The 15,044-nt window shown below is 34.6% G+C and overlaps 1 protein-coding gene and 1 long non-coding RNA gene across 3 annotated transcripts in view; one reads left to right on the forward strand and one right to left on the reverse strand.

The window, feature by feature from the left end:
* The window catches only part of GRID2 (glutamate ionotropic receptor delta type subunit 2), a 679,658-nt gene that overhangs the window by 629,613 nt on the left and 35,001 nt on the right, over window positions 1-15,044 (reverse strand). The gene's annotated exons all lie outside the window — the stretch shown is intronic.
* LOC128080022 (uncharacterized) lies at window positions 7,582-9,988 on the forward strand. Its single transcript, XR_008206448.1, has 2 exons — window positions 7,582-7,648; window positions 9,749-9,988. It is a non-coding gene; the product is annotated as an uncharacterized LOC128080022 (long non-coding RNA).

A 15,044-nucleotide genomic window follows, 5' to 3' on the forward strand; every position in this document is an offset into this window, starting at 1 on the left:
GGACACCACTTCCTACAGACATCGAGTCACTGACCACCACTCTCTGGACTCAGTCCTTCAGCCAGTTATTTGTCCATTTGTCCAACACTTCACGTATCAAACCCATATCTTTCCAATTTGCAGAGAAAGATGCTGTGGCATACCATATTAACGGACTTAGTGAAATCCAGATAGATGGCATCAGTTGCTCTTCCTTTCTCCATTGATACAATGACACCATCTTAAAAGGCCTCTAGGTTGGTCAAGAAGGGTTTGCCCCTGGTGAAACAATATTGGTTTTCCCGTATAACCCTCCTGTTCTCCATGTGCCTTAGCACAGCTTCCTGGAGGATCTGATACATTAAATTCCCTGGCACAGAAGTGACGCTGACAGGTCAGTAGTTTCTGGGGTCATCCTTTTCACCCCTTTTAAAAATGAATGTGATGTTGCCTTTTTTCCAGTCACTGGGGTGGGGGAACTTCACCTTATTACCACAACTTTTCAATTATCACTGAGAGTGGCTTGGTGACTATATCTGCTAATTTCCTCAGGATGTTCAGATATCCCCCTTAATCTTTGATTTCATGCCAGAGTTCTGTCTTTCTATACTGCCAAGTGCAATCCCTTTTATCACGTATTTCTTCCTGCATGAATGCACATACATATGATTTAAAATATTCTACTTGCAGGTGCAGGATGAGATAATTGGCTTTCAATGTTATTAGAAGCAAAATAGTTATTCAAATCTAAAATCCAAGTAGAAGTGTTCCATTGTTGTGCTAGAGAGAAATTCTTTCTCAAAAGGAACAAATAGTGAAATCTTGCTGATTTTTTCACTACTAGTCTCCCTCCTGTTAATAGGTTTAAAATCACATTCTCAAATAAACAATAAATGTGATTCACTCAGAAATACTAATATGAGCTTTCTGCTCATTCTTTTTCTCTGACACAAATTGGTTATTACCAGTTGGATATTACCAACTTAAAAGAAATAAATAAATAAATCAGATCTCTCTCTGTGCACTGTATGCCTTGTTGGCAAGAGAAGTTTGGAAATTACTGTTGCTTTGGTAACTGATACTAAAACCTTTTCCTTAAAATTCAAGAAGAGTATTGGCTTTATACATGGCTAGTAAACTCACAATTGAACAGAGTTCAAGCCTTGAAAAATTGGAAATTCTAGAGCTGAAGTATTTGATGCCTCATTTGTTTCAAGTGCAGTGCTTGGTCTCAAAGAATCTGTAGGAATATTACACTGGTATCATCAAATCAACTTCTCTATGTAGATTACTCTAGTGATCGAAAGAAATGAGTTATTTGGAACAAAACAAAAAATGGAGCAATAATTTTTTTTCTGAAGTCAATGTCTGTAATACATATGAGAATGGGACATCATTTCACCAAAACAATCCATCTGCGAAGTGTGCTAAGGGATGACTGCATTTGGATAGAGCAATTAATCACCACATTATTTATAGCACTTCAGAAGAAGCTTACAGTACATTAATCAGGGATAACTTCTGCTTAATTAACAGAGCTGCCAAAAACGTCAAACAAGACCATAAAAAATAGAATTGAGTAAGGAAGAATTAGCAAGGGACTGATAATCATGAAATATTCAAAAATCCTCCTCGGCAAAGGTCTCCTTCAATTTCACTTCCTACAGGCTAAGCAACAAATTTCATCAACAAACTACTGTGCTGGGTCACTGTATGAACATCACTAGATGCTTTTGAGTAAAAAGACAGTAGTACAACAGTAGTTGATTGCACGAGTTTTGAAGAGGGAACTTTTTTTCCTTCAAAAAAATTTCCTTTGAGTATTTAAAAGGACCACTGGAGTGAGAATCTGTGTGGCGTTTGCCTAAATTCATTGTCTCTTCTATCGCATGGACTCTCTTAAAAGGAGCAGCACAGGGTTTGCTGTGTTAACTGCTTTTCAAACCTTAACTCAGTGGAAGACTACTGCAGAGGCTGGTAAGATAAAATCGTACTTGCCAGAAGTCTGAAAGGCAGTTTAAGTCTCCCATTCAAAGTACTTGAAAAGAAGTTTAGCAATTAAAACTAAATAAAACATTAGTGAGAAATGGGCAATCTGGGTATTTTGCATATATTAGGCATATGCAAATTAGAAAACAAGATCTGGTTTAAAGGACTAAAGAACTTCATAAAATTACATGGCTATTAAAAGCAGCTTATATGCTAAGAAGTATTCTGATTTACATAAGCAAATTTATTTCAAGTACAACATGCAAATGGTAATTATATCAAGTAAAAACAAATTCTTATTGAAAGTACATATAATTATAGAAAACATTAATGAATCTTTCAAGTTTAGGTCTTTAATGAGAAGGAATGATGAATAAAAAAAATAAAATACTTCTATCACTTAGTGCACAGCTGAAAGTTTAACTATGAAGCAACTGTAATTATATTTCATCAGTCTCTTGTAACATGTTATCTGCAGCTCTCTAAAGGAATTAAGATTTCCACTGGAAATATCAGTGAAGTGTTTATTGTTACTTGCCATACTTTAACAACCCATAATAAAAATAATCCTGTTCTCCATTTAAACCACTTATGTAAATAAAATTATCTACATTTAAATCTATATTTACATTAGTGCAATGTTTGAAATGTGTGAGGCCGGATACATTTAATAACTTATCTTTAGTACAAATGCATTCACAAAAGTCTTTATGAAACTGTCCCTTGACATCAGAACTTTGTTACACATAAACTTCTTTGATGTCTATGTTTATATATATCCTTTGTGTATGAAAAAGAAAAAAATGAAAACAGAACTCTCTACATTCCAGAAGCAGTTGAAGAGATCTGTCATTTGATGTAAAGGAAAACATTTCAGTGTCAGCCTTACAACTGAAGGAAAAAGAATGTATAAAGATTTGTCAGAGATGACCGGAAAAAAAAAAAAAAAGAAAAAAGAAAAAAAAAAAAAGGAAAAACACTGAAGAGTATATTGCAAAATCTACCTGAAGTGTTACACCCGGCTGTCATTGTGGCCCCCTCAATTTAAAGTAGCTTGTCTTGTAGAAGGGCTTTGAGCAGCACTTTCCTGTTTCAGTACAGTAATTTTGTATCATTCACCTGGTTTCCATTCGTCCTAATGAGTCTTGAAGTGCATTATTTCGTTACTCTATCTCACTAGTAACAAAGATTGCCAAGGCTGTCATTCACAACACATGTAAAGGGTTAAATTCAGATATTTTGGTTACCTGACATATATCTGAAGTGTGTTGTGAAATAACCTTTCCTCCCAATATTTCGATTTTGCTGATTTAACAAAGATTTCTCGTGACAACTCAAGTGCGTTTGAAATCAGTGGGGCTGGGGAAGGGAAGAATATCCTGCAGAATTATTTACTGAAAAAATTAAGAAACTATCAATTGAGAGGCCTATAAAGTACTCTCTTGTATTATGTATCAGCAGTTTTTATGTTATGTCAGTATTCATCAAATGAGGATTGACAGCATATGAACATGCGTATCATCATTCCCTGTCACTGATCCAAAGCAATAAAATACTAGATTAATCAATTCTCAGCAACAGTGCACAGATGCTATGGATTCTTCAAACAGGTGAGAGGACCCAAAACATACTGTTGCCTCTACCCAGTGACAGTTCACCATGATTAATTGCTTAAGGTAAAATAAAACTTAAATTCTTAAACATCCTAGATGCAAGACAACTCTTACAGGGCAGTCCAGTGTGTACTAGAAATGGCAAATAAGGCTCTAATAAATTGTAAGATTCTTATCTAAAATGCAAGTCATGTCTGCTCTTTCCTGACTAACCCTGAATCCAGATACTACCCATCTGAAATCACTCTTGGAAATTAATTTCAATAGAAATTGCATCAGACCCTGAGAATCACAAATACAAAACCTACTTTGGAATATCCCTACAACACTGTGTAGAGTACCCCTTTGTCTCTCTTTTCAGCAGAATCCTTTTATCACTGATTACTGCTCTTAGACAAGCAATGTTCTTTCACTACTGATAAGTATTTCTAGACAGACAGACTATGCCAGACAGATAAAATTGATGCAGATAATGCAGTTTGAGCATTTCATAAAGCTACAAATAAAAAGATTGCTAGAAACAAATGATAGCAGGAGTAACATTGAAAGCCCAGTGAAAAACTTCGAAATACAATGAGGAGTAAATAATTGCCTTCTCATTTACACAGAAAATACAAAGAATATGAATAAATATTACAAACAGAAAAGGTTTTATCTATAGAAAAACAGAATTCTATGTTGAATGAGAATGCATTTGTAAATGCAATGTAAGAAAAACCACTCAAAGACCAAAGCTCTTTATAATTCTAACGGGGTCAAATAGTCCTAGAGTAACTGATATCATTTACGCAGGTAAACAACCACTGGGTAACTTGATGATGTCGGCCCAAAAATATGATCGCAGTCTTTATGAATGGCAACTAAGACATAAGACTCTGACTCATTCAAACTTTGAAGCTCCACTCTTACTTGAGTTTTTGTAAGAATACAGTTCTTAATGTTGAGGCTGCACTAAAAGAACAACCCACAGGTAAAGCTTGTGGTATCAGTGATTTCACACTTGGCCTTTAATACATGTCCAGCACTTAATACAAGATTTTCATTCTGAACCATCTCCAACTGCAGTGGGACAAATAAATAACTACTTGAGAGCCATGTTCAATGCATTCTGCATAGAATATTAGTTAGGAAATGAAATAATATATACTGATAATCGAAGGAATAATCTTTCAAATGGAAGATAATCCTCTTACAAATCTACAAGGGACAAATAAATCCAGCAAGACCGTGTTGCACAAAACCTTTGTCTTCTACTAGTTAATGCCGGAAAGACATTCACATGATTTAACATTGTTTCTCAAACTGTTTCTTATATAAAACATTCCACTCTTTTATACAAAATATGTCATTGCAAGGTACTTTCCATGTCAGAATTAATTAAACACCAGAAATAATCATACTAAGGGTTAACCAGTGATTTGGCGAAAAATACAACTTCATAAGCAAAATGTTTCCTCTCCTGCTCCTTTCATTAGCTTTGACTTTGAGCTCAACTTTTGCATGTCTTTGAAAGCAGTGTTTCTGTCAGACTAATTCTGTGTCTCAGCCTAATGTAAAACAGCCACTTACCTCATACTCAGTGGCCTTTCCTGAGCCTTTCTGTAATAAACTCTTTGGAAAGCTTATAATAATCATTTCATTCACTGGGGAATTTTCTTAAAGAACACGCAGCTCTGCTGTTCACAGGGATTCATTTTTATTCACTTTTACATAGATACCTGGAAGATTTTTATGTTTCTGTTGATCCTCACTATATTAAACTGACAGTGCCCTGACAAAAGGAAAAAAAAAAAAAAAAAGTAAAAAACAGGAAAACAGAAAAAGTAAAATAAAAATGCTACATACAGTACTGATATACGAAAGGACTATGACTAGACCAGGAATTACATTACAGCATGTACTCTGCAGCTTTACTAAGCTACCTGATGATCCCAATTTTACCATACATGAAAAAACACATATTTCAGAAACTTTCACTGTACTTCAAAAGTTAAATCTCAACACAGCTCTAATTCTGTAACATTAATCATGTTACTTTCTTTAAACAGACTAGACAGCCAATACCTCAAATATTGTTACTGTACCTTAAAAAATTCAATCAACAAACCTACATGGTATTATTAGATCAGAATCAACAGGCTTTGTAACTTAAAGATGGATATACACATAAAATAAATGTTTTTTTGTTTTTGTTTTTTTTTTTTACTCTATTCCTTCACTGTTCTGTAGTGCCTCTCAGGTCACTCCTTTTCTAAATGATGCTGGTGCCATTCTGCATAGGTGCCAACTTCCCATTCTTGCTGCTATCAGATTTGCTCCCACCTCTCCGTCTCTATGCTCTCTCATACAGCATACTCAGCCTTCCAGTCCCGCTCCACTATTTTAGAATAACTTAGGTAGGAAAAGACCTACAAGATAATGAAGTCCAACCATACTTGTAACACTAGAGGTCTATCAGACAGAATCACAGAACCATTTAATTTGGAAAAAACCTTCAAGAATTTATTAAAAATTATTAAGTTTTCTCTAATCATAACCCCTCATTTTATCTCCCTTTTCTCATTCTTGTGTCATCTAAAGCTTCTTGCCTTTTATGATTTGATGCTTGGGAACATTCTCAATCAGTGGTACATTTGTACTTAAAAGTCCTCTAATATCTTTTCTCCTTCACTTTACCCATTTACTTTTTCAGATCTATGAAAACCACTCAGCATTCCAAACATCTAACAGCACAGCTTTGCAAAGCTTAATTAAGTCTTCAGAAGATAATTTCTTCTTGCTCCGAGATTGACTTCTGCTATCTTCATTTGATGCCCTACTGTTCTTGTCAAGGAAGAAATAGTAAATAACAGTTCTCTATTCATCTTCCCTCAGCCTAACAATGTTTTACAAGTTACATTTGTATTCTCTTTAGTCATATTATTTTGTAAGCTGAAGAGTCCTTGATTACTACTTGCTACTTAGGACAAAGCAGTTCTTAAATAACCTTTGCCATTCCTCTTTTTATCCATGTAAGCTCTAACACATGCTCAAGAAAAAGTCTTAAATACACGGACATAATGTGAATTTATATATATAATGTTCTACACATCTAATTATTTTTATTTTTTTATACATTATATGTGTGTGCGTGTGTGTGTGTGTGTGTTTGTGTGTGTGTGTGTGTGTGTGTGTGTGTGTGTGTGTAAGCCTTTTTGGTCTGCTGTAGATTGCTGAGAGGATGTCTCCCTAAAATTAATTACTCATCACAGCACCATCTTGTATTACTCTGACTGGCTTGGCATCCTCAAGAGAATTCATCATTACTCATTTTTAACCCACTTCTCTAGAATGCTCAGATCCCAGTGCAAAATCCTACAATATTCTTTCAATCAAAAAGAAATGTAACACCCATTCCTATCCTGTTTTGTTCTTGTATTTTTTTTTTAATATACCTAACATTAAAAAACTTTCATTTTATCTCAGAGTAAGTTAGTTTTTTTTCCAGTATTCTTTTTGATGAGAAACTATCAAATACTTTCTGGAAACCTTGATCCTATCAACAGTCCTGAAGTCACTCCAGCCAACAAAGTGAATTCTAATACTGATAAATGACTATATAAGCTATATTGAATCCTTCCCAGCATAATGTAGGCATTTATACGTCCAACAACTACTCCTTGTTACAGGTTCTATCTGTTTGCTGAACGCGGGTTTTCTGGTTAATAAGATCCCTGGATACTCTCAAGAAATCATTTTACAATTCAATATCAAGTTAATTTTTCCTTTAGTATTAAGAGAATGCCAGGCAAAAGGAGGCACAGTAAATACAGTTCAGTTTAACCAACATTTACAATTTATTTTCTCACTTTACTCTGCTGCTTCTTCTACTGTACATTCTCAAATCAACTCCTGCAGAAAAAAAAAACAAAAAACAAACACTCATCTTGTGACCATGTGGGAATCTGCTAATTTATTTCACAGTTACTGCTTCTGCAACAAATCCTGTTTGTGTGGGTGTGCACACTGTCCTTCACGTTCTTATACTTTTATCGTCCACAAACTATTTAACAGGCATCTTATAGCTGGTAAGTTGAAGCCTATGGAAATTCTTCCTCAACCTTGTTTTCTCTGTCTTAATACATTTTTGTATTTACGCTAGTCGATAATTTTTTCTTACTTGAAAAGGAATTCAACTTTTTGAAGAAAGTATGTATACATAATAATCTCTCTAATCTTGGTGCTTAACAATGTTTCTTTAATCTGGTCTTCCTGAAATGCTCTACTGCATTTGCTTTTAGCCTCCAATACCCTGGTTTTTAAAAAAAAACACCTATATCACCTGCGAAAATGTTGTTTTTCATCTTTCTCTTTTCATTAAAAAAAAAAAAAAAAAAAAAAAGAACAACTAAATTTTCCACAATTTCCATATTGATTTTTCTGATTTTTGTTGTTTCTTAAAGGATGTTGAATTCATGAATGTTGCTCTATAACATACCTCAGTAATAACACTTTACCAATAGAGTGCCCCTCAATTGATTCCCTGGTTAGCTTATTCAATGAAAAGTCATTTACAGTGTCTAAAATTTTAGCCTCAAGTGACTTGCACTAACACACTAACACTTGACAGCTAACCAGCTGATATGAAGAGACAGTAATCATGATGAAATGAAATACTACCTTTCTCCCGTGTTTATGGACAAGTCTCTCTGATCCCTCTTGATATGCCACATTCTTTGTCTCCACTGATAAAGCCTTTATCTATATAATCTTATGACTTACACTAAATTTAGGCTTGGAAATCCACCAGGGATTCTTAATTATTCCTTAGCTTAGTTACTGCGTTTATCTGATATAATGCTGTATTTCATTTACTACATAGCAGTCTTTTTCACTTCATCAGATCTTTCAGATTTTTCCTTGCTATTATTCTAATGCTCATTTTTCTTTCATAAAATTCCTAATACGGGGTTTAAATCAACAGACCAAATTAAAGCTAGGAATCCTGTCCTATGTATTATACATTTTACATTTCCTCAACAAAAACATCTGGGGAATACAGAGGCAACAGATTCAAAATCTTGGCCAAAGCCTGTATAAACTTTATCACCCTGATGTCCTTTATATGCACATAGCATATTCTTCATTTACATTCAAATATTATTTTCCACCAAGACATTTGTTTTGTTCAAAGCTGGGTATAGGTAGTACTCAATTGGTAGTTACTCATCATTTCTTTTCACATTCACTACTCAGAATTTAATCCCACAGTGTATTTACTGGACATTATCCAAACTCTGCACTGAATACAAGATTAGTACTTTCCTCATGGGCTTTCTATGGTTCTCTTATTGTATTATCATAGTGCGCTCTTCTTTCAAACAAACATAATTAATCTATCTTCACCGCTCTCCTGTAAAACAAGGTGGTCTATATTACCCACAAGGAACTGAAGGGCAGCAATTAAACATAAAATAGTAATTGAGTCAATTAATTGTAGTTGGCTAATTGGAAAACTGTATCTTAGAACACATTATGTATCTTTATGTAGCACATTTCTAGTAATATGGTTAACACTATGACCAGTCAGAACTTATCCAAGTCAAATATCACCTACTTCAAGTAAGGGAGCCAGAAGGAAAAAAGCATGAAAGTTTAAGTTCGTGCAACTTGCTGCACATTCAGCAATGGCTGTATCTGTAAAGCTAAATCTTCCAGACCATTTTTCTTTCTATTCCACTGTTTTTTTCATGTAATTTGCATCAAATAAAGAAAACAAAGAATCTATGCAACTTTACATCATTCACATAGCATAGGTTTTAAAAAATTCACAAAATAGTATAATTAGATTAATAGAATAAGCTTTTTGAACTGTTAACAGATATATTGTGATCCTCTGTGTATATAACTCTGTAGAAGAACATGACATGTCTACCTTACCAACAGATCTCACTAAAACTTCCATGCCAACAGAGAATGAGTTCAAACTGGCTCTCATGAGCTATGCGTACAAATTTAATTATTTTCTCATTCGTCTCCAAGCTTGCTTCTACCCTTCTTTCCTGAAAATACCAGCTAATGTTTCTTTTCTGTGCAGTTTCTTGTTTGTATTGACTACTGCACTTCATGTTTCAGCTTCAACTGAGCATATCTCTTCTTCCTTCTGCTCACCTTCCTTTGCTGTGAAGGAAAAATACATCTGGAAGCCAGTGACCAAGAACCCAAGCCTGCAACCAAGAAAGGTCTTGGAAACAGTGTCAAAAAGAATAGTGGACATAACATGAAGCAGCTGAGAGCTCTGAGTCACTGTTTACAAAATGCCCGATTGATTCAGCAGCTGCAAGGAAAAGTGATAAAGCTTAACAATCAAAGGAAAACAAACAACAACAAAAAAAAAAAAAAAAAAAAAAAAAAAACCACAAAAACAAGGCTGTAATGAAGCATCCCCTAAAAGAGTGCAGTTCATATCAAAAGCAGGAAGAAAGTCAATGTACTGGCTTGACTGAGAAACAAAGCCAAGAACTTGAGAAAGGGCACATCAGCCTACAGCATACCTAAGAACTTCATTAAAACCACGGCTGCCAACTGAAGAAAACCAAGATGAGGAACCCGAGACAATAGAGATGAGGAAGAAATAAGCAAATAGGATGACAAAATGTTTCATTCAGCTTCCAGAAAACAGGTTGGAGAGCACTGAAACCAAATGCAACAAGGTAAAGTGACTGAATAGATTATTATGCTTGGTTAGCAAAACCACATATTAAAATATGACTATGTTCTTACATTGCTCAAAAAAAAGTAAAGCAGATAAAAAGCTCACATTCACTGTGTTGTGTTTGCCAAACCATAACAACTTTGTATAAATTTCATGCATCTAAGCAGACATTTTCTTAACAATTGATTTCAACAATTGATTGGTTTTGTTGTTATTGTTTGGTTGTAAGCTTTTTTTGTTGTTGTTGTTTTGGTGGCACTTCTTGTTTGTTATCTTTTTTTGGTTTTGTTTCAGATAAAGATGTCAAAGTGTTTTAAGTAAAAAGTTTCTAATGTAACTTACTTCCCAGGTATTTCTAAAATGTATTACACTTATTATGCAGTTATAAAAGCTGGAGCACTTTACCCATCTTGTATTCAGACTGTTAAAAAGTCACACAAAAACCAACAATACACATTAAAAAAAACTGAAAAGATACAGTGTTAAAAAGTCCGTTAGTAACAACAAGCTGGATACAAAAATAATCCACAGAGATCTGAAAGAATTTTAGTAGAGATATTTCATTCCAGGTAAACAAGGAGATTTTTTTTCAGGCTTTTAAACCTATCCATCTGCTTGCCTGGATATAGTATCAACCTGTTCAGAATTTCAGATAAGCTCCAGCAAATGTTACTTAAGAAGCTAAGATAAAATTCTCTCATCTGAGATGTCAGTGATTAGGAAAATAATGTGTAGCAGCATTGAGAACAAGCTATAGATAAGCTAGAGGAGATGCAGGATGATGATAACACGCAGGTACATAAAGGCTTCTACAAAGAGGATGGAAATAGACTGCTTTCCATGTTCATTAATGAATCCAACTTGCATCAAGAACAATGCATATTAAACATAATGGAAACTTCCAAATAGTGAAAAGAGAAACAGACTGTGACAAATTGCCTGGCAGAATGTAGGAAGTCTGTAATTATAACAGACATGACAGATATCCTGCCAGCAACGATATACATAAAATAACTTGGAGCAAGAGGATTACCTCTTGAAGCTGGTTCCAGTTTTAAGTTCCCACTTTTCGCTATACTCTGTAACAATACATCCAAATTAAACTTATTTTTCTAAACATTTCTCTGTGATGAACACAGACATAAAAGAATTCAACTCTCCCAGCATCCAAAATGAAATTGCAATGACTATTCAACAGAAAAGGGAAAACATAACTTTTCAGGCTTTCTTATTCCATTCTCTATTGAGTTACTGAGAGAAAAGGAAAGGTTTCCATTTTTGAGTGGACCCTGAAATGCAATCTTCTGTTGCATGCAGAATAGAACTATACCTAGAACTATAGGTAGATGCATAAATATCACAAGTTGTGTCACGGTGCAGTGACACAGCAGTATGAATCTAACAATTAACTGATTTCAAAATATGTCTTCTACATTTGACTATTTTTGTTTTTCTTTGCTTTTCAATTTCTGTCTGCTGTGTTCTTTGTTTTGGTTTTGTTGTTGTTGTTGTTGTTGTTTTTGTTTGTTTTTTAAGGAGGGGAATATCTGTAGACAATTGTCACTATTTTCAGTCAAACAAGTACATTCTGATGTGGTAATTATAAATTCTGCGCAATTTTGTTATTACCACCTGAGTGGTTGTTTTGTTTTTTGTTTTTGTTTCTCCCCCCTCCCCCCCCACTACTCAGTATCTATTTGATTTATCTTTTTGAAAAGAAAAGCAGTTAAATTAGTTTCATAGGTGGGATAATGTTCCTTATCTTGTTCCACCAGTTTTTTACAGTCCTCCTAGATCTCATTTCTAAAGATATTCTGCAGCAACTTCTATGGACCTCTGACATCAAGAGTTCAAATGCATACAGAAGTGTCCAAATTCACAAGGTCTCCTCCTGCCTGAATTCACTACTTACTGCACAGATTGAAATTCTCTGTGAAGCTACAGCTCTAAGTAGACTTGCAGGCAGATTGGGCCCAGAAAGCAGAGCAGAGAACAAGCAGCTCATTCCTCTAGCAGTTTTCAAGATTTTTGGAATGATAATAAGAATGCTAAAGAGGGGACAATAAACACCCAGAGAGCTATAGGAGAACAGAGGAAAGACAGAAAATCACATTATGAATTACACTCTTAGATAGGTACGAAAAATTAATAAAGAAAGAAACCTGTAGTGGGAGTCTGAATATAAATGGTGATGGTGTCAAAGTCAAGGAAAAGATGCTTGTGAAAGTCATTCAGAATGTCACTAAGGAATAAACTGGGATGTCATGAAAGAAACAATGAGAATGAAATAACACTGGACAAGAATTAAGGGAAATTATCTCTAATAGTGGTGAGATAGGAGAGTGGGGTAGGAGAAAATGTAGATGACTTGGAAACTAGGAGTCTGGATTTGCTTATTAAGAAAATGAAGACAGGCTAAGGGGAAAAAATTAAACTGTTGAGGCTGAAGGGGGCAGGTTGGTGGTGAAATAGGACAATGTAACAGAAAGGATGGAATGAATCTGGATAAAGAATAGGATAGCATGAGACAGCAATCTCATGAGAAGTGGAGAAAAATAGTAGCAAAGAAGGAAGAAAAAGAGTGATTCATACAACGGTACAGGGAAAAGAAAGGCTACCTAACAAGCACAAGAAGTGAAAACACAGTTTCAGTATGCAAAGGAACAGAGCCTAGAACAAGGAAAGGAGAAAATGGGATAAGTCATGGGATCGTATAGGAGTAAGTGAAGTATGCTAAACACAAGAAAACCTGGAATGCAACCAAAGAATTCCCAGTCTTATCAACAGTCTGCTGTCAGCAAGCATCTATGAATCCCTTCTGAGAAAACCTATATATAGTGGGCTTTCACAGATAGTCAGCAATTGCATGCACTTATTTTCTGGTTGCCTGCCTGGAGACTCCAGGGTGTGATTTACGGAAGTGCTGAACATTTGCAATAGTGACTGAAGTCTACAGAAGTCACTGTTGTGAAAACAAATTCATTAATGTTTGTGATACACTCAGATACTCTAGCAGTGAGTGCCATGAAAAAGCTCACAGGAAAATAATTCTGGCTCTAGAAAGAATTTAAACAGAGTGCAAAGATCAAGATATAATCTTGCACGCTGAACAAGGTAAAAGCAACTTATCAAGATTGTTCGCCAAGGGAGAATCCATTCAGTCCATCCAATGCACTGAGTGAGACAGAGGTTGTACGAAGCAAAAAAAATAGAATGCAAGGAGAATATTCATCTAATGCAATAAATGCATGACTTTTGAACCTACATTAGCTGATATTTTATTTGTGTTATCTACATACTTCACTTGCACAGAAAAAAATGCAAGCACTAATTAATCTCAAATCAGTAACTGATATGATCTACTTACACAAGTCACATCTAGAATGCAGTTCCTGCCTTGAAGACTTATTACTATGAGTCATACACAGTAAAGTCAATGAGTGGTTTGGTGATGATTTCCATCAACACAACTTCAATTCCGTGATTAGTTCTCCACTTTAAGTAGTAATTGAAAATACTGTTCTGAAATTTGTACCTGTCCTGAAAAAGGATAGCACTTATTGGTCCATTACAGCCTAATGTGTGATAACAGAAATAAAGTAAACAATAATTACATTACCCTAAAATATTGAAGCGATAGTTGTAACAGTGTTGGAGGGGTTTTATTCTGCTTGATAGTACTCGATTACTCTTATTTTTCTCAAGTTGGCTAACAAAAAGAGCAGTCATCACACTTTCTTTGGCAACTCAAATGCATATTGTTTTTCCCATATTTGTTTGCTGGACTGGGGTTAAATTTTCATCTACATTGTAAAATTCATTTTCTTTATATATGTTACTCCATTTTCGTTGCTGTTTTTCAAATACTGGTGTCAATTACTTTTATGTAACAGTTTTTCCACATTAAATACAAACTTCACTGGCCTAAGAAATAAGTAAAAGATTAAAGTCAACATTTCCAGAAGAGACTAAGCGATTCTGCTCAAATAAGAAGGCAAAAGACTCTCCCCCAAAAACTGATGCATTGAGTTGGCCAACCCAAACACTTCCAAGAAGAGGAAGAATCCCCAGTGATTGCTCAAATACAAAATAAGTTGGAATGAACATATACACACACATACATATATAGTATTATATATGAAATGTGTGGATTTTTGAAATGAAGGATTTGGCTTATAAATATAACATTTTAGTATACATCACATTTAAATATATAAATAATTTTTTTATATAAACATGTAAACTTTATATAATAGATAAATATTTTTTAAAAGACAAATTATCCATTTCAAAAAATCATGGATTTGATTTGGAATTAAGCCACGAAGAAACACAGAATCATTCACTGCTGATCCAACTGAATCATGAACAATTTAGATCATTTAGATCACAGCTATACATAGGGATCAGCAGGCTTGGCAGCCATAAGCAATACTTTTGTCCATTAGTTTCTTGACATCTGACACACATATATCACATATGTCAGATGTTTTTGATATGAAGGTTGATTCAGTTCTCTACATTATTTTTTCTTCTTTCTTATATCAGAGTTAAGAATCTTCTAGTCTGTGGAAATGGAGAGAATGGCATGGATAAAAGGGGCACCATTCTAACAATACTTTGCAAACTGGAACAGTAATACCACGTCATTTGAATCTGACCTATAGCTTTACCCCAGCTGTTGAAAGGTGGAAAGAAGAGCTGAAATACAAAGTGCATTCTCTCATGTTATGATTAATCATGTGCCATAGAATTTTGAAAATTTTCCA

Source organism: Tympanuchus pallidicinctus, unplaced genomic scaffold, assembly GCF_026119805.1.
Source record: "Tympanuchus pallidicinctus isolate F22 unplaced genomic scaffold, pur_lepc_1.0 scaffold2, whole genome shotgun sequence".
Classification (NCBI taxonomy): Eukaryota; Metazoa; Chordata; class Aves; order Galliformes; family Phasianidae; genus Tympanuchus; species Tympanuchus pallidicinctus.